Genomic DNA, 19,566 nt, shown 5'->3' with positions numbered 1-19,566 from the left:
ATACTAGTACATAATCCAAGGTTCAAAGATGAAATCACAAGAAAATTAGAAAATATTTTGAACTGAATAAAATAGAAATAAAGTATATTACAATATGTGAGATGTACTCAAAGTAGGGCTTAGAGAAAATTTTATAGCATCAAATGCTTATATTAGAAAAGCAAGGTCTTACATCATGTATAGAGAAGTTGAATCATTGTGTTGTACGCCTGATACTAATGTAACGTTGTGTCAACTATACTCAAATAAAAGATGTTTAAAACCAGAAAGAAACGAAAGGTCTCAAATCAACAGCTTAAGCTTCCAAATTAAGAAATGAAAAGAATACAAGTAACCTAAAGCAAGCAAATAGAAGGATGTGAAAAGAAGAGAAAAAATTAATAAAGTTGAGAACCAAGAAAACAGCAATAACAGTAAAACAGAAAAGCAAAACAATGGATAATATCAATTAACCAAAAAGATACTATGAAAATATTAATAAAACTGGTAAACCTCTAGCTTGATAATCAAGTAAAAGAGAGAAGACATATATGATAAATATCAGGAATTACAGAGAAGATATGACTGACTCACAGACATTATTGGACATGAAAGAATGCTAAAAACAATTCTATGTACATAAATATGACAGTTTGGATAACTTAGACCAATTCCTTGAAAGACAATGCCTACCATTACTCACCACAACAAAAATAAATAACTTGAATAGCCTTACATCTGTTAAAAAATTGATTTCATAGCTAAAATTCTTCCAAAAAAGAAAATTCTAGACACAGCTAGTTTCACTGTAGAATTCTGCTATGCATTTAAGAAGATATGGGGACACTTCTCAATTCATTTGATGAGCCATCATTAGCCTGATATAAGAACCAAACAAACAGAATAACAGAAGAAACAACTGCAGACCACATTCCTCTTAAAATAAATACTAAATAAATAAATAAATAAATAAATAAATAAATAAATAAATCCTCAATAAAATCTTGCTATTTAACTAGCAATATGGTAAAAGAACAATACATCACACCAAGTGGGGTTTATCTCCACAAATGGAAGGATGGTTCAACACTGGAAAAATCAATCAATGCAATCCATTGTATTTACAGACTAAAGGAAAAATGACTATATAAAAAAAAATGCAAAAAATCATGTGACAAAATTCAACATCCATTCATGATAAAAACTTTCAGCGGGCAAGAATTATAAGAGAACTTTTCAACCTGTTAAAAAGCCCTATAAAAACCCTACATCTGGGATCCCTGGGTGGCGCAGCGGTTTGGCGCCTGCCTTTGGCCCAGGGCGCGATCCTGGAGACCTGGGATCGAATCCCACGTCGGGCTCCTGGTGCATGGAGCCCGCTTCTCCCTCTGCCTATGTCTCTGCCTCTCTCTCTCTCTCTCTCTCTCTCTCTCTGACTATCATAAATATAAAAAAAAAAAACCCTACAGCTAACATCATACAGAATGGTGAGAGACTGAATATCCCTATGACTAGGATCAAGGCAAGGATGCCCACTCTCATTACTCTTCCTCTGTATCATACTGGAAGCACTATCATGTGCAATGAATCAAGAAAAAGAAATAAAAGTTATACATGTTTGAAAAGAATAGATAAAACTATCCATATTCCCAGATGACATGATTGCCTACATAGAAAATCTCAAGTAATCTTCAAAAAAAGCACTTCAAGTTACTGAGTTTGGCAAGCTCACAGATCAACATTCAAACGCCTATATTTCTATACATTAACAATCAGAAACCAAAATTTTAAAATAGTATCATTTATAGTAGCCCTCCCTATGAATTTTTTAGGTATAAATCTAAGAAAATATGTTCAGGATCTCCATGTGGAACTAAATAAAAATAAAAGTACGACTTCCCAAAATCTGTGGCATGCAGCAAAAGTAGTGTGTACAGGGACATTTGTTGCAATAAATATATATTAAGAAAATAAAGATCTAAAATCAATAACCTAAGAATCCACTTTAGGAAACTAGAGAAAGAAGAGCAATTTAGGTCTAAAGCAAGGAGAAGGAAAGAAATAATAAAAGTTAGAGAAGAAACCAGTGAAATTGAAAACAGGAAATTAATAGGGAAAAGCAACAAAACCAAAAGTTGGTTCTTTGGAAAGATCAATAAAATTGAAAAACCTCTAGCCAGAGTAACCAAGGAAAAGAGAGGACACAAATTGCTAATATCAGAAAATAAAGATGGGCCATCATTTCTAATCCGATGAGCACTAAAAGGACAATAAAGGAATACTATGAACAAGTCTATACCCACATATATGATAACTTAGATCAAGTCCTTGAAAGGTGAAAATTACCAAGACTCACAAAAGGAGAGTAAGTATGCTGAATAATCCTATTAAAAAACTATATCAACAATTAGTAACCTTCTAAAAGAAAGCATCAGGCCGGCTAATTTCACTGGTGAATTCCACCAAATCCTCAAAGAAGAAATGACAACAATTCTCCACAATATCTTTCAGAAAATGTAAGCAGAGGGAATACTTCCTAATTAATTCTATGAGGGCAGATGTAACTTAATACCACAATCAGATAAAGACCTTACAAGAAAGGAAAGCTATAGACAAGAATCTCTCATGAACATAGACGTGACAATTCTCAACAAAATATTAGCATTAAATCCAACAGTGTATATAAAAAAATTATACACCATGACCAAATGAGATTTATTCCAGGTATGCAAGGCTGGTTCAACCTTCAAAACTCAATCAATATAATGTATCACATCAGCAGGCTAAAGAAGAAAAAAATCATGATTATATTAATATACACCAAAAAAGCATTTAATAAATCCCCAGTACCCATTCTTTTAAGATTTATTTACTTATTTGAGAGAGAGAGTGAAAGAAGGGGTATAGGGGGGAAATCTCAAGCAGACTCCCTGCTGACCAGAGAGCCAGATGTGGGGCTTGATCTCACAACCTTGAGAATATGACCTGAGCTGAAATCATGAGTTAGATGCTTAGCCAACTGAGGCACCCAGGCACCCTGCCCCTGATCCAGTACCTATTTCTGATAAAAACTCTCAGCAAACTAGGAAATAAAGAGGAACATTGTCAACTTGATAAAGAACATCTACGAAGTATCTACAGTTACAAACATACTTGAGACTGTACTTCAGTACGGACAATTTCCCCCAAGATAAGAAATAAGACAAGGAGGTCCCCCTCACCACTCCTATTCAACATCCTACTGGAAGTCCTAGGTAGTGAAATAAACAGGAATAAGAAATAAGGGTACATAGATTGGAACAAAGGACTTTTTTTCATATGATTTGATTATTTATGTATAAAACCCCTCAAAAAACTACAAAAAGTTTCCTGGAGGTAATAAGCAAGCATAACAAAGTCACAGGACAGAAAAAAAAAATTGGAAAAATAGACAGCTTCCAAATGTAAAATTTTCACTCTGTTAAGGACAGTGTAAATGAAAAGAAAAGCCACAGACTGAGAGAAATATTTGAAAGTCATATATCTGACAAAAGACGTATCTCAAAAATCTGAGAAGATAAAACAATTTTAAAAACTGGGCAAAAGATTTCAGTAGATATTTTACCAAAGAAGGTATATACATAGCAAATAAACACAGGAAAAGATGCTCCGCATTCTTAATCATTAAGGCTATGCAAATTAAAACTACAATGCAATACCATTATACCCCTCTTAGAATGGCTAAAATTAAAAAATACTGATATTATCTAGTGCCAGTGAGGCTGCAAAGTAACTGCAATTCTCAGATGTTGCTGGTTGGAATGCAAAAACAGTACAGCCACTCTGAAAAGCAGTTTGGTGATTTCCTATAAATTTAAACACACACATATGACCCAGAAGTCCCACTCCTAAGTATTTACCCTACAGAAATGAAACTTACATTCACACAAAAACCTGCACATGAAATTTATAGCAGCGTGATTTGTAGCTGTGAAAATCTGGAAACAACCCAAACATGCCTGATTATGTGACTAGATAAACGCGGTGTTGTAGTGGATAATAAAAAGGAAGAAACTATTGATAGCTGCAACAATGTAAATGAATCTCAAATACATGGTGCTAATTAAAGACACCAGTCTCAAAAGGTTATATACTATATGATTCCATTAATACTGCATTCTTTAAAAGGCAAAAATTACAGAGACGGAGAATCCATCAGTGTGGTTGTGAGAGATCATCGGTAGGACAAGCGTTTGACTGCAAAGGGGTAGCAGGAGGGAATTTGCGGGGATACTGAATTGTTCTGTATCCTATTAGTGGTGGTTACAAAAATCTATGCATGTGTTAAAACTCCAATAGTGAATTTTACTCTATGTAGCTTAAAATAGTAATGCAAAATAATAAGCAAGTCTGAGCTACTGATATTTTAATAAATTCGATAAAGACACTTTAAAAAGAAACTCAAGGGCAGCCCGGGTGGCTCAGCGGTTTAGCACCACCTTCGGCCCAGGGTGTGATCCTGGGGTCCGGGGATCGAGTCCCCATCAGGCTCCCTGCATGGAGCCTGCTTCTCCCCCTGCCTGTGTCTCTGCCTCTCTCACTCTCTCACTCTCTCTCTCTCTCTCTCTCTCTCTCTGTGTGTGTGTGTGTGTGTGTGTGTGTGTCATGAATAAATAAATAAAATCTTTAAAAAAAAAAAAAGAAACTCAAGCAAAGCAGGAAAAAGACATCATGGGAGTATATATTACCATATAGTTGGTCCCAGCTGCTTCTTAAAGAGAAAGGGTCTGTTTCCTTTTGTTTAAGACCTCTTTCTTTTTTTCAAGTAATAATAATTATAAAGTTCTAACATTGCTATTATTGACTTGGAAGTGTTCATGAAATGAAGGCTATAGCCTTGTTAAAATAATCTCTAAAAACTGAATCAACTCAAGTGAATTAAATTTATTGCATAGTCAGTATAATTAATTGTGTAGAAACCCATCCTTAAGATAACCCTAAACCCTTGAGTCAAAAAATGACAAATTCAGGGGCCACGTATAGACATGACTGGGATTAAAGAAAAATTGTTCTGCCAGATAGTATCTCGATTTTTTCATATTTGTAAAGGGTAATGATATTTTTTGCTCTGTAATCTTGATTACAATTCCTGAAAGTAACCAAACATTACAATTTTTAAAAAGGGTTCCCAAGCAACTACGTGAATTCTTCCCAATCCAGAGGAGGAAAATATTTGTAGTGAATCCAGTTTGAATAACATGGTGGTCTTGTTTTTGCACTTAGCCAAGATGGTTTCATCAATCACAGGAAATGACACTTCCGACAGAAAGAAAATAAGATGTAAATTAGCTAGAGGAGAGAACAGAGCAGGGACTATTCCATTTGGAATAAGAAAGACTCAGAAAAGCAAATTGTCATGCAGGAGTTATGATCCTATTGCATTTTCATCACCTAATTTCCAAATGACTTGCAGCCTTCCTTCCAATTATGAAATCTGCATTATTTGACTTGCTAGAACTGGCCTAGAGGGAAGAGAATCATCTGGCAAAGGTTGAAAGACAGCAAACCTTCAGGAACCTGGTGCTTCTCCCTATAGAAGCACTGTCCAATAGAAATACAACATTAGCCAAATATGTAATTTTAAATGTTCTCATAGTCACACTAGAAAAAGAAAAGGAAACAAGTGGAATTCATTTTAATAATATTTGTATTTAATCCATCATATTCAAAATAATATTTCAGCATGTATGAGTATGAAAATTATTAATGAAATTTTACATTTTTTCACACTAAGTCTTCAAAATCCAGTATCTGTTTTATATTTATGGTACATCTTAGTTAAGAGTAGCCACATTTCAAGTACTCAATAGCCCCATATAGCTAATGGCTACTATATTGAAGAGTACAGCTCTACAGAGTTTATATCCATGGAAAATGTGAGACGATTTGCTCACAATTTGCTTCAAATGGTCTTTGGAACTAAGAATAGATATTTAGAAGAGAACACAGACTGGAAGAAAGTTGAGCACACTACCTTCCTTGGAAAAGATGATAAAATATACTATTGGGCTTTAGTGCAATCAATATTATTATTCACCTTTCTTAAGGGCCACAATAGATAACAGGCCCTATATGTTGTGTTTCCTTTGAGAATAAGCTAAAAACTCACTTGCACCTTGAAGCTTTTTCTGATTAGGCCCATCTGTTTATTCACCAGTTGGTCACCTGACTTTTGTCTCTTTACCTCTTCATTTTCTGCCCTGTCCCATCCATGACAGGTAGGGAGGTACAGTGGAAAGCATGTAGGCTCTGAAAGAAAAGGATTAAAAATTGCCCCTCCAGGCTCAGCCTCTGCCTCATTTCTCCTACCCTCATTGTCCCTGTCCCTGCCACTAAAAGTGCCCACCAAGAAATTCAGTCAATAGCATGGTGGTAGGATATATAGCAGGAGTTTCAGTAAGCCCATGGGTGAAACCCAGAATTAACAGCACTGATAAGCATTTCCCTGCCCTCCTTGTTGGCCCAGTTCATGGCACTTAGTTCCTACCTGGAATTCTCTCTGAACATTTCAGAATAACTCCAGTGTCTATGTCCACGGCTGAGATTTACCTGCTACAGTAGTCTCTGCCTGATACCAATGATTGCCCAAACCATGCCCAAACTTGCTCTTCCTGGTAATTTCTGGCATCAGCCTGCCCAGGTGTTTTTGCTGGGGCTATTCTCTGTAGCTGGTTCAGTTTGCCAACCTTCCATTCTTCCTGTTGGAGGTCCCACCAATCAACCCTACAATTCCACACCGGACTTGAGCCTGATAACAATATGAAAATTTGCCAGGTATATTACATTGAACAAAAAAAATGAGCCCCAGTTTCCTCATTTGTAAACTAAGAATAAATAATATTTACCTTACAAGGCTATTGTGAAGATCAATGAGACTATGCATGAAAAATGCTTTGTAATCTAAAGAGCTAAGGAAACATTAGTTATTAAGTTTGCTTGGTGCTTACTATCCTCAGGATGTTATTCTCATAAGTAACAATTTAACAACCACAGATACTGTAGATGCAGTGCTTACATTCCTAAACTTTTTACATAACATTCCTTGAATGGGAGTGCAGGGTTTAATTTAACAAGTTATCATATAAGAAATTTTACTTTTTTAAAAAAAGATTTTATTTATTTGACCGAGAGAGAGCACAAGTAGGCAGAGGAAGAGGGAGAAACAGGCTCCCTGCTGAGTCGAGAGCCTGACTCAGGCTCAATCCTAAGACTCTGGGATCATGACTTGAGCCAAAGGCAGATGCTTAACCAACTGAGCTACCAGGCACCCCATATAAGAAATTTTAAATAATCCAAAAGAGAGCCAATAGAAAGATGGGAAGCAAAATTATTGAAGTCAACAGCACCATATATGATTTTCATACTTTGGGAATTCTCATTATGAAATGTTAGCCCTTCCATAACCTCCCTTGATCAAATTTATGTTCTGTAGTTAATACTTCAGATGGCAAATGTAATTGAAAATGTGAAAATTATATTTTTATTCTTGGGAAAATTTTGGAGCAACCTGGGTTATAGTCAACATTGCAAAAAAATAAAATAGTTTCCTCAATAATTTCCAGAAAAAGAAATGCCAGCAAACACAGATTACTTGTGTAGTGAGACAGGAAATTTGTAAGTCACCTCATCAAATAAAAACTGTAAAAATCCATATTTAGAGCTGATGTCATAGCATCCTCATCCCAACCAAAACCCTACAAATCTAGACAGAGATTCACTTGTACTTCTGATAGTATAAACTTGAAAGAAAAAACTATTTCAACTTTCCTTTCAGAAGAAACTGATCTGGACACCAGGAAAGAAATTAAAACAAGCTTAACTCATGGAGATTTCCTAAACTCATCATATTTTACTAGAAAAGGGGATAAGAAGATTTATAGGCTTCTTGTATAATTTGTATAAAACTCAGTCACCAGGCATGCTGGGACTTTAAGGATGATGGTTCAACAGTGGAGAGGGATAAGCTATTCTTAAAGGCAAAGTCCAGGACCAGGGATATTAACTCAACAGTGAAGACTATTGGTCTCCATCAGCCAACAAGTAAATCACCTTACCCCTGGCAGTGCAGCAGACACTGGCTCAGTGTAAACTGGTGTCTCTTGCCAGTGTGGTCTGTTCAAATACGTGGCCAGAGGGAGGCATGGAGTCATGTTGCATTAGTCAGATCCAGGCAGGAAAAATTCACCGCAGATGGTTCAAATGAAAAGACTTTTATTAAGGTCTACTTATAAAACTGTGAGAATTAAGAAAGCAAACAAGGGACATTGAGTCACCAAGAGACTAGCACTAGCAGGAAGCCATTATCATCCTTGGACCTTCAGCTCAAGAGAGATATAAACTTGGAAGTCTCCTGCTGGGAGCAATAGGCCAGGAGACATGCCATTGTTGCCAGAGCTGAGCTCTGATGGAATTCCAGAGGCTCCACTGGCCTAACCTATGGCTCAGAAAACATTTTCAACAAAGGGCCAGGTAGTAAATATTTTAGGCTTTGTGAGCCATATAGTCTGCAATACAACTGCTCAACTCTGCAGTTGTAGGATGAAACTAGTCATAAATGAGTGATCAACAGAACTGTGTTTCAATAAAACTTTACGTACAAAAACAGATGGTGGGTGGGATTTGGCCCATAGGCCAAAAATCTAACCCAAAGGGAGCTATTTAAAATACTTCCAACATTCCTCATGCTCTTTCCTCATGATTGCTCATATCTGAAACAAAATCAATCGATAAGAAATATTAAGTTTTATAATATTCACAAAGAAATGTAGCCAACAGCAGATATTCGAACTGAGAAATGCCAGCTAACATTATTGGGTAGTGTTCAAATAACATTTGTATCTCTCAACAAGGTTAGCAGTACTACATAAAATCACATGTCAAAACTGCCACATTTTAAGGACTTATTTTGCTCCCAAAACTTATTTCTTAAACCATAACTCATAGGATTTGCTTAAAGTATACTGTGCGTATCAGCTGCCTGATATTTCTTTTATTTGCAAGCATGACTCACCCCTGGCAGCCGATAGGGCCACAAATACACACTTATTCAGTGACAATGGCTATAAGCAGGACTGAAGAGATCATGATCACTGTTCAACATGGTTCTGCCCAGAAAATGTCGACCTAAACCTCCTACCCAGTGTGTCAGCGTTTCCTGCTCTTGCTTTCCATTTGATGGCAGTGGATTCCTTCAGAACAGTGATATCTCTTTGGTGATTGCTAAGCTCAAATTCTTGCAGGGGAATTATATTATAATACATGTTCTCACTTTCCTGATTTCTCAGCTGATTTTTCTGAAGATTCCAGATTTGGAAACCTTGTGTTCCTTTAGTAATGGCAGGAAAGAAATCCCATATGGAAACTCTACCACACCCAGCATATATTGGGCTGCTGGTAACTGTACATGTTTCTATGCTTCCTATGCATGGAACAGGTCTTAATGAACTGACATGCTGGGCCTCATAGGTGTAGGGTCTTGGTGACAGGTCTAAGATCCTTCTGACCCTGTGTGGTGGAGCAGCTATATAAGCACCTAAATCTGATTCATTTCAGAGCTCATCAGACTATGGGCATTAGACCTCTTTATCTATAGAAGCTCTTGAAAGGAGAATTGTTGAATTTTCTGATAGTCACAATGTCATAAATTGGGACAAAACTTCCAATGAGGTGTAGTGCTAGGGAAGAAGAATTCCGACCAGGATATTTTGCCATAAGAATGACTTACCAGCTCCTAAGAAGGTATTCAGTTTGATGACATTAGGAAGATGGTGATTTTTTAAAAAATAGAATGATTTGCATTTTTAATTCCTGAAAGGAGAACCTATATTTTATTGTTGAAGAGCCAGCTCTATGTACTAGTTGAATGTGGTCTCATCTTTTCACCAATAGCCTTCTCCCACCTCCTGATACTTCTCTCAGTAAGACCTCAGGGCTTCCAGGTCGCCTTTTCAATTTTTAAAAAATATTTTATTGATTTATTAGAGAGAAAGATTATGAGAGAGCACAAGCAGAAGGACGGGCAGAGGGAGAGGGAGAAGCAGGTTCCCCGCTCAGCGGGGACCCTGATGTGGGCTCGATCCCAGGACCTCAGGATCATGACCTGAGCAGAAGGCAGATGCTTAACCAACTGAGCCACCCAGGTACCCCAGTCACCTTTTTAATAGTACATTGATTTATTCATTCAGCAAATGGTTAAGGAGTATTTGCTATATGCTAGGCACTCCACTGGTCTCTGAAGATAAACTATACACAATCCTACTGTCATGGAGCTTTTATATAATAGGGGGGATAAGCAATATATAAATAATTATGCAGAATAGTCAAATAATCTAGTCCACTAAATAGTACAGATTATAAACAATGAGACATGCTATGAGAAGTAACTAGGTGTATAGTGGGGAAGGGGAGTGTTTCAGGAACAGGAAAAAGAAGACACAAAGATAAGAGGCAGGCAAACACTATATGAGTTTTTGAGAAATTGGCAAATTCAAGTATGGCTGGAGGATGGGTGTGATAGACACAGAGAAGGGTCACCCAGAGCCCCTTCCAGGGAAGGACTTGCCCCAACTCTCAGCTCCTCCAGGATCTACCAGGGCAACAGAGACCCATTTGCCAGAGTTCATGCCAGGGGTCATGCCCAAGGTCATGCTAGGTAGGATAGAAAGGCCAGAGGCTTAACAACTCTGATGAGCAAAATCCACTCTGGAGCTCCCACTGGGTTGATTGAGCCTTTGTTTGGTCTGCATCGAACTCTGTCTTCTTCCTCTGCCCTATCCTACTTCCTCCTCCTTTCCTTTCCCAGATATTGGTGTATATTTGTAAACATGGGGTACCTCAAACTTTGTTGCAGTGTCTGCCCCTGAAAAACCCAGGAGGAGGGAGCTACACTGGGCCTGTCAGAGAGGTGGCAGGAGCAGGCAGGGGCAGCTGCAGAGGTCAGCCCAACAAATGTGAACATGCACTAGAGGGCTGATCCCCCACAGTCAACTTTTTGGGTGGCCTTCATTAACACGTGGCTCCACCTGCAAATGGATCAATGTAAGGCCATATTAAGGCAGTACTTCTCATCTCCTGAATTTATGATGTCTTCAAAAAAGGACCAGATTTTTTTTTACCATCCATTGGTAATTTTTTTCTCCTAGTCTAACATTATGGGAAGCTTCTTACTTCTGAAATTCTTTTTTATAAAGATTTATTTATTTATTTATTTATTTATTTATTTATTTGAGAGAGAGAGTGTGTGTGTGTGCATGCACACAATGGGGAACAGCAGAAGAGAGGGAGAATCTCAAGCAGACTGCACTCAGTGCAGAACCCCATGCAAGGCTCTATCTCACAACCTTGGAATCATGCATGACATGAGCAGGAACCAAGAGTCAGACACTTAACTGACTATGCCACCTAGGTGGCATACTTACTTCTGAAATTCTTAATAGGAGCGTCAAATCTTGTAGCCATGACTCCAAAAAGCTTTTTGCTAACACAAAGCAACAAGCCAAAGTTAGGAAAGTTATAGGTCTTCCCACCACTGAACATATGGCATCTCTCACTCTCCAAGACAAAAGGACACACAGGACACAGAAGTCCCAAGTATCTTACCCTAGGTCTTCTGTCTTCGATGACCCACCCGGATTCTATCAAACAGAAATGTTTCCCTGCACTATCAAGGCAGTCCAGTTGTGATTCTTGAATTCTCTCTTTTGTGCTTTTGTTTTTAAATCTGAGTAATATAGGCTCTCCATTCTCAAATGAAAAAGAATTAAGAAAAATACCCCATCAATTTTATCATTTGCTTCTGAAATAGATTTGAGACAATTCATTTTTCCTAGTCAATACGTTTCTTTACAATCAGGGTAATCGGTTTTACAGTCTTTTTTATTTGGTCTATAAAGTGATGAAAAAAGCCAAATCAACCACTTTTTCAGTTTGGTGTTTTCCATCTTACTGAAATTGCTTTTCTCTGAGATTTTAGGAAGGGAAATACAGTGGCGTGTTACTTAAAATGAATTACCTGTACCCTTAACCACAACCACGATAATTACCACATCTTTCAACTACTAAGAACTAGCTTTCTAATTTCATATTTTTTTGTTTATAAGCTTCAGGGACGCTCTAACTATAATATAGTGTTTGAACATAATATTCCTTTGAATCTCATTTCCCAATCTACCTTATAAATTACCATTATTCCTCTTTTAGACTGTTCATAAATATTTTCCTTAGGGCCTAAAAATTCTTGTTTAGTCTTATCTTAAAGTTGCACTTTGGGCAGTGTATTCTATGTTTGTTGTGGCATAATTATATTTAAGAGTATAAGAGAGGCTTGTGGCCCCTTAAAATAATTAGGTTTATTTTTCCTCTTAGAAGTCCAAAATTAGTTTACAAATTGACAACTACCCACCTAAATGGTTCTTAACAACTAATGGGATTCTAGTGTTTGGAATTATTTTGGCAATAAACCCAACCCTTTCAAAAATTAAAAATAGTAAAGATAACAATGCAAAGAGTTATTGCATCAATCTGCATATTTTGTCTCCTTTTGTTTTGATCGGCTTTAAAATTTTTACTATAGTAAAAATTTACTAAAATTTTACTATAGTAAAAGTCTCAGTGTTGTGTTTTACACCATTTCTAGATGGTTCCCAGAAAAATCACCAAAGACTCAGAAACAGTAGTCAGCACATGCAAGGAATTCTTATGTGATTCTATGGGACTGTGTTACTCTTGTCAAGATCATTCTTATTATATATCATGGAGGAAAAATAATATAAATCTTCATGTCCATGGGATCCCAAAATCACTTTCAAAGAGGAATCTTTAAAAAAAATTCTATTTATACTTCAGCTTCATCATCATGGTGTACCAGAGGTAACACTATTAATAAAAGTTTGTTGAGATTAATATTATCCAGGATTTTTTGTAACTTAAAATTAGAAAGAAGGAAAGAATTGCTAAATGAAAATGGAACTTTCAGTACAAGTGGAAGAGCTGTCTGTACAATTTCAGTTATGAAAAAAATTGCCTGTCTGTACATTTTCATCCTCTTTGAGATCAAGGAGAATTGAAGAAGTTGTCAGGAAGAGGCCTGATAGGAAACACATTCAATTTTCTTTTTCCTCCTTTGATTTATGGTCACCCTAACAAGGTCAAATGCAAAACAAGGGAAGCCTCTGAAGTAACATGTGCCCCATCAGGATCCACCAGGATAAGTAAGTGGGCAAAGGGAAGTGATAATGAAGTATGATCATTAAATTCTTGATGGAAAAAAATAGGTTTTTACCTTTTTTTCCTGCTTAGTTTTATAATAATAATAACAACAACCAGGCTTTTTAAATGATTACTTTATGTCAGGCACAGTTCTTAATGCTTTTCGCCTTACCAGCTCATCTAATCTTCAAGCACACTATGATGTATGTATCATTATTATCCACATGCCTCACAGTAAGGAATATGAAGTACAGACAGATTAAATAATTTTGCCCAAGGTCACAGAGGTGGTCAATAACACAGGCAGAATTTGAACTCAAGGAATCTGGATTCAGAGCCCTTGCATTTCCCAAATAATGTTCCATCTAAAGAATGAGGAACAAGAAGAGGATAATCACGTGTCAATTATCCAAGCATGATCCCTTAGCCCTTTTCCATTGACTTTGGCCATCCTTGTAGCTTAGATCTAAAAAGAAAGAGATGAGGCACCTGGATGGCTCAGTCAGTTGAGTGTCCAATTCTCAGTGATCTCAAGGTGATGAGACTGGGCCCCTTTTTGGGCTCCATGCCCAACATGGAGTCTGCTTTTCCTTCTCCCTCTGTTCCTCCTCCCATTCGCATGTGTGCTGTCTCTCTCTAAAATACATACATAAAAAGAAAGTGATTACAAACTATCATAGACAATAATCAAAGCCTGTTCATCCACTTTGCACTTTGCATGCATCATCCAGGATATATTTCTTTCTCTTATTTCTGTTGAGACCCTTCACGCAGTTACACCATTCAGATGCAAAGTCTGAATAATAAAAAATGAAATCTTTCATATAAGCAAACTATAATTAAACCTTGAGCATAAAATTGTCTTTAGAATCAGATCAGCTAATGCCTTTGATTATATGTCTGCCTATTTTAATATATTGTTTTAACTTGGTGGCTAAAAGCTTAAGGTTAGAAATCAAAGAGATCTGAGTTCAAGCTCATTGTATCTCTTTCTATCTGTATCACCTTGAACGAGTCTATATTTCTTCTTTCGGGAAATGGAGACAATGGTGCTGTCTTCATATAATTACTGTGAGGGTTAAGTAAAAATTGAACACATAGCCTGGTGAATAGCAAGTATTTAATTTTAAAAAATGCCTGAGGGGCACCAGGGTGGCTCAGCTGGTTAATCATCTGACTCTTGGTTTTAGCTCAGGCCAGGATCTCAGGGCCATTGAGATGGAGCCCTACATTGGGCTCCCCACTCAGTTTGGGCTCTGCTCGTGATTCTCTCCTTCTGCCTCTCCCACTGAGCATGCTCTCTCTCTCTCTCTAAATAAGCAAATAAATCTTTTTTTAAAAAACAGCTGAATAAAAACCAAATTGTGAAGGGGACATGTCAGCAAAAATGGAAGAGCAGGGGATGCCTGGGTGGTTCAGTGGTTGAGCATCTGCCTTCAGCTCAGCATATGATCCACGGGTCCTGGGATGGACTCCTGCTTTGGGCTCCCCTTGGGGGGCTTCTCCCCTTGCCTATGTCTCTGCCTCTCTCTCTGTGTCTCTTATGAATAAATAAATAAAATCTTTTTTAAAAAATGGAAGAGCAGGTAGTTCAAAGAGCCTACCCCTCCACAGAAACACTTAAAAGACAAGCAAAAAACTATCAGAATTAACATTGTAGGAACTCTGGAAAATAGTCAAAGGTTTACAACAACCAAGTACATATTGAATCAAGAAAGAAGCCATTGTAAAATGGTTAGGAGAGCTTTGCAATGTTTTTACTTGCCCTTGCCCCACACCCTACCTGGCTTGGTGAGTCTTGAAGACATCAGCCTACATTCCCAGTAGAGAACTCTGGGCTCTTATTACAGGGGAAGACAGCAGACCCTGTCTTCAAACTGTCTGGTTTGGGACACATTGGTGGCTCAGTGGTTGAGCATCTGCCTTTGACTCAGAGCATGATCCCAGGGTTCTGGGATTGAGTCTCACATCAGGCTCCCCATGGGGAGCCTGCTTCTCCCTCTGCCTATGTCTCTGCCTCTCTCTCTGTGTCCCTCATGAATAAATAAATAAATAATCTTTAAAAAAGGAAAGAAAAAAGAACTGTCTAGTTTGACCTGTAGGGTGACCAACTCAAGTACTGACACAAGATGTTTGCCTTTGTTTAGCCTGAGTCAGTACTTTCTGAGGCTACAAAGAGGCTACATAGAGGGTATTCCTTTAAAACATCAAAAGGCAAATGAACAATCCACTGTTGCCTGAGACAAAAGATTACAGTTGAAACAAACATTAGACACGCTGAAAGCCTGAAAGGGAAAGCTGGAGAGTGAGATTCTTCTATTCTCTCTCTGTCAAAACATCAGTAGTTAAAGGAGTCTTGGGGGACAGTGCCCCTGAGCTGTCTTGCACTCCAGGAGAGTGGTCACCCACATAATCCTGCTCTCAAAGAAGTGTTGTTTTAATTTAATCTGTTAATGGCTCTTCCACCTCTTCCAGTCCCAGGTGTAGTGGAGATGTTGGGGAGTTGAGAATGGAGGCCATTCAAGTTTCTTTTAACACGTTACTTTACTACTGGTAGCTAGCTCCCAGCCTCTTGCTTTCTCCACTGAATTAAAACACCCAAGCTCTACCAATGAAATGATCAACAGTGGATCCCAGAACACCCAAGGCTGAGCAACAGTGCAGGTGAGCTCATTTCTTCCTCCAGGATGACATGGGTTCCCCAGTCATTGGAAGAGATTCAAGAATAGTACTGCAAATTCTGGTTAAAATTTTCTCAACCTCCTCTGCACAGCAGCTGCAGGTGCCAGCCTTATTACACTTTCCAGATTAGACAGTGCATACCCCCTGGGCTCTTCTTACAAATGGACTTTCCCAAACTGCATCAGATGACACAATCTGTACCCTTCCAAACTATTTCCAGTGTTTCCTAGGAAGATGGCATGAGTACCTCACATCCCCTTTTTGTTGAAAGAGGATGGGATGCTGACAGAATGGAAGAAGGAGGCATAGAGGCTACCACTGAGATCAAGATGTAGTGGTTTTCTAATATATCCACAAGTTTTTGGACAGTCTCCCTGCAAAGGGTGGAGCCTAATTGTCTTCCTCTTGAGTGTGGGCTGTACTTGATGACTCTAACAAATAGCGTGTGGTTGAAATAATAGTGTGAAACTTCTCAGACTAGATCATAAGAGGCATTTTGACTTCATTCTTACTCTCTCTCTCTCGAATCACCCGCTGCAGTAGAAAGCAACTGTCACATCATGAGGACATTCAGGGACCTCAGTGAGAGGTCCACATGGCAAGAAGCTGAGGCCTATTGCCAACATCCAGGAAGGAACTAAAGCTTCCTGCTAATATCCATGTGAGAGTGCCATCTTGGAAGATGATCACCTTAGCCTAGTCAAAACTTCAAATGACTACAGCTCTAACCAACATCTTGACTGCAGTGTCAGAGGAAACCTTGAGCCAGAGCCACCAAGCTATGCAACTCCTGAATTCTCGACCCTCAGAAATTGCATGAGATACTAGGTATGCTTTTAAATCAGTAAATTTTGGAGTAATTTGTTATGCAGCAGCAGATAGCTATTACACAAGGTTAACTTATCTTTCCCAATTACAAATACCAAATAACAAGTTACTCTAAAATTTAGTGCTGAAAAAAACAACAATATTTATTCTGCTCATAAATATTTAATTTGGGGAAGATTTTGTGGAGACAGCTTACCTCTGTTCCATTCTATTCTATGTCTGAAACCTCATCTAGAAGATTTAAAAGCTGCAGGCTGGAAATTTCTACTCAGTCATGTGTCTGGTGGTTAATGCTGGATATAGGTTGAGAATTTAAGCTTCTCTCCACATGGATTGCTTCATATGGTCTCCCTGTATGGGCTAGTATAGACTTCCTTATAGAATGGTGGCTGGGTTCCATGAGCCAGTGTCCTGAGAGGGTGAGAGAGAGAACTAGATGGAAACTATATTGTCTTTTATAATCCAGCTTTGGAAATCACACAGTATCGCTTCTGCTTCATTCTGTTAGTGAAGGAAATTACAAACTTTTCTTCAGGTTGAAGGGGAGGGAACACACATCTCTAAATAGAGTAGCAATGTTGCATGGTTAGAAGAGTACATGGAATGTGGTACATATTAGTACAGCCATTTTTGGAAAATATAATTTGCCACATTTGTCTCAGACTAATTCCCTGAAAATTGGCTTCTCAGAAAAGAAGTTAGCATTTACCAAAACTCCATGAAAACCAGCTATGACCCAGTAATGAGCACAATCAACCCTGCTTAATTGCAGGTAAAGGACAAACACTTCTGTAACCAAAAAGAGTGAAGTGGTGAATCTTAGCGTTACTTTGCCATGTCAAAGGGAGGGCGGGTGTGGTTTCAACTGTATCAGTCCGAAAAGCAAAACAAGTAGGAGATAGATAGATGATAGATAGATAATAGGAATAGAGATATGAATTTATTATAGAAGATTTGCTTACATGAGTGTGGGAACTGGTTAAACAGTCTCTATAAGACTGTCTCCATGTCTGATGCTGGATCTTGAAGTCCCAGTGCAGGCAGTCAGGAAGGAAAGAAGGTAATCAGGATGGAACTCCATGAGTATAAGTGAGAAACTGACAAGGAAAGACTAAAATTCATACCTATTCTTGCTTTTGACAGCAGGCTATCCTGGAGAAAGCAGGGCCCTTTGTCTAAAAGCTAAAAACACGCTTAGGCCAGCTGATGTTTCCTGCCAATGAGTGTAAGTAAGTAGATCAGCAACCATGGGTGTATGCTACAAAATGGTGGCTGCCTCAGTTCCAGCCCTCCAAGTCTCTCCAGAATCTATATTGTGGCTCACTTTAACTGGAAATATACAAGAAAGGAATTCTGGGAAAAGTAGTTTAACCTGGTCAAGTTGACACATTACCAAGCCTTCACACTTAATCATGAAGCCTAAAAGCTCTACAGCCAAGAGTCAGGATACCTTCCCTGGAATTAAATGTTTGACTCTGTTAAGTCACCATGCACTTCCCTAGAATGAATAAGCAAGAGAGGACCAGCACACTTGCTACTGATCCTGGTTCCAGGAGAATCACCTCCAACAATCCTTGTCCCAGGGAGATTTAACACTTGTGTTGTCTGGGCATCTGCCCTTATTTACATGACAACTACTTTAATAAAGCTAAATGTGATGACTAACCTGGAATAGATATAAAGGGTACACTATGAGTTTGGGACATAGGATGTGCTCAACAGAAGTTAGATATGTTATAATTTTTATAATTACTATGTCTACTCAGCTCTACCAACATAGATTCTTAAGCAAGTTATATGGATTTCAACTACTCTGATTCTTATAACAGATTGTGTTCATTTTCAAATAATGATTATAATTCTATTAAGTCTGATATAAGGTGTCTAACAGGTTAGGCATAAGGACTTCAAGTATCATAATTCCTGACACAGTTAGGATCTGTAATGTATGTGGCAAATTGGCATTTAGGATTTTAGGATCTCTTGAAATTGGGCTTTGTGGCATCTGAAGCTGATGCAATTTGGGGGATCACCTTTCAAGAAGAGAATCAAAAATTAAGAATAAAAATTTACACATGAAGGTAAACATTTATTTAGAATGAGAAAAATCACAACAGAGTACATATTTTAAAAAGCTGAAAAATGTCATAAATAAAAAAAATTAAAAAATAATGTTTTTACCAGTTGAAAGCCTGACCCACCTCTGTAATATTTATCCCACATTTTTTGATACATACTCTTTGATTGCCTTTTCATGTGATAATTATTTTGTAGTATCATTTCAACAGAGACAATAGAAAGATAATTCAGTTCCTTCAAAAGGCTGTTCAAAACTTTTTTATTATTAAAAGTTTTAGCTTATAATTTAATAATGTCATTTATTTCCATTTATTTACTTTTAGGATTGTCTGTTAGATTCAGAGAAAATATCTTTCAAGAAGAAAACTTCCATTTATGATTAGGCATTGATAATAATCTTCAGCTTCAGTTTTACACATTTAATGATTAGAAGAATTTTCCACTGACCAAGAAGCAGTGTCTGGCCTGCTATGATGAATGTCACTCTTTGAGGATCCTTAGGAATCAGCCAGCCACCCAGCCAACCTCCCAGGCCTATCCTTCAAAGGCATTTGTAGTTAATGCTTATTCTATAGCATCTTGTTTTACACAGTTTGCAAAGTGTCAGTACAAATGTTATTTGAGATGTAACATGATTGGCAAGATGAGAAACATCACACACAAAATCCTTCTCAATTTCTCTTGTCCAGCCTTTGATCATTTAATGTCTGTACTAGAAGAATATCTTTGCCATATTCCTATTTCTTCTTTAGT

This window comes from Vulpes vulpes, chromosome X (genome assembly GCF_048418805.1).
Source record: "Vulpes vulpes isolate BD-2025 chromosome X, VulVul3, whole genome shotgun sequence".
NCBI lineage: Eukaryota > Metazoa > Chordata > Mammalia > Carnivora > Canidae > Vulpes > Vulpes vulpes.
The sequence above is the reverse complement of the archived record's forward strand: the minus strand, read 5'-3'. Positions refer to the sequence as shown.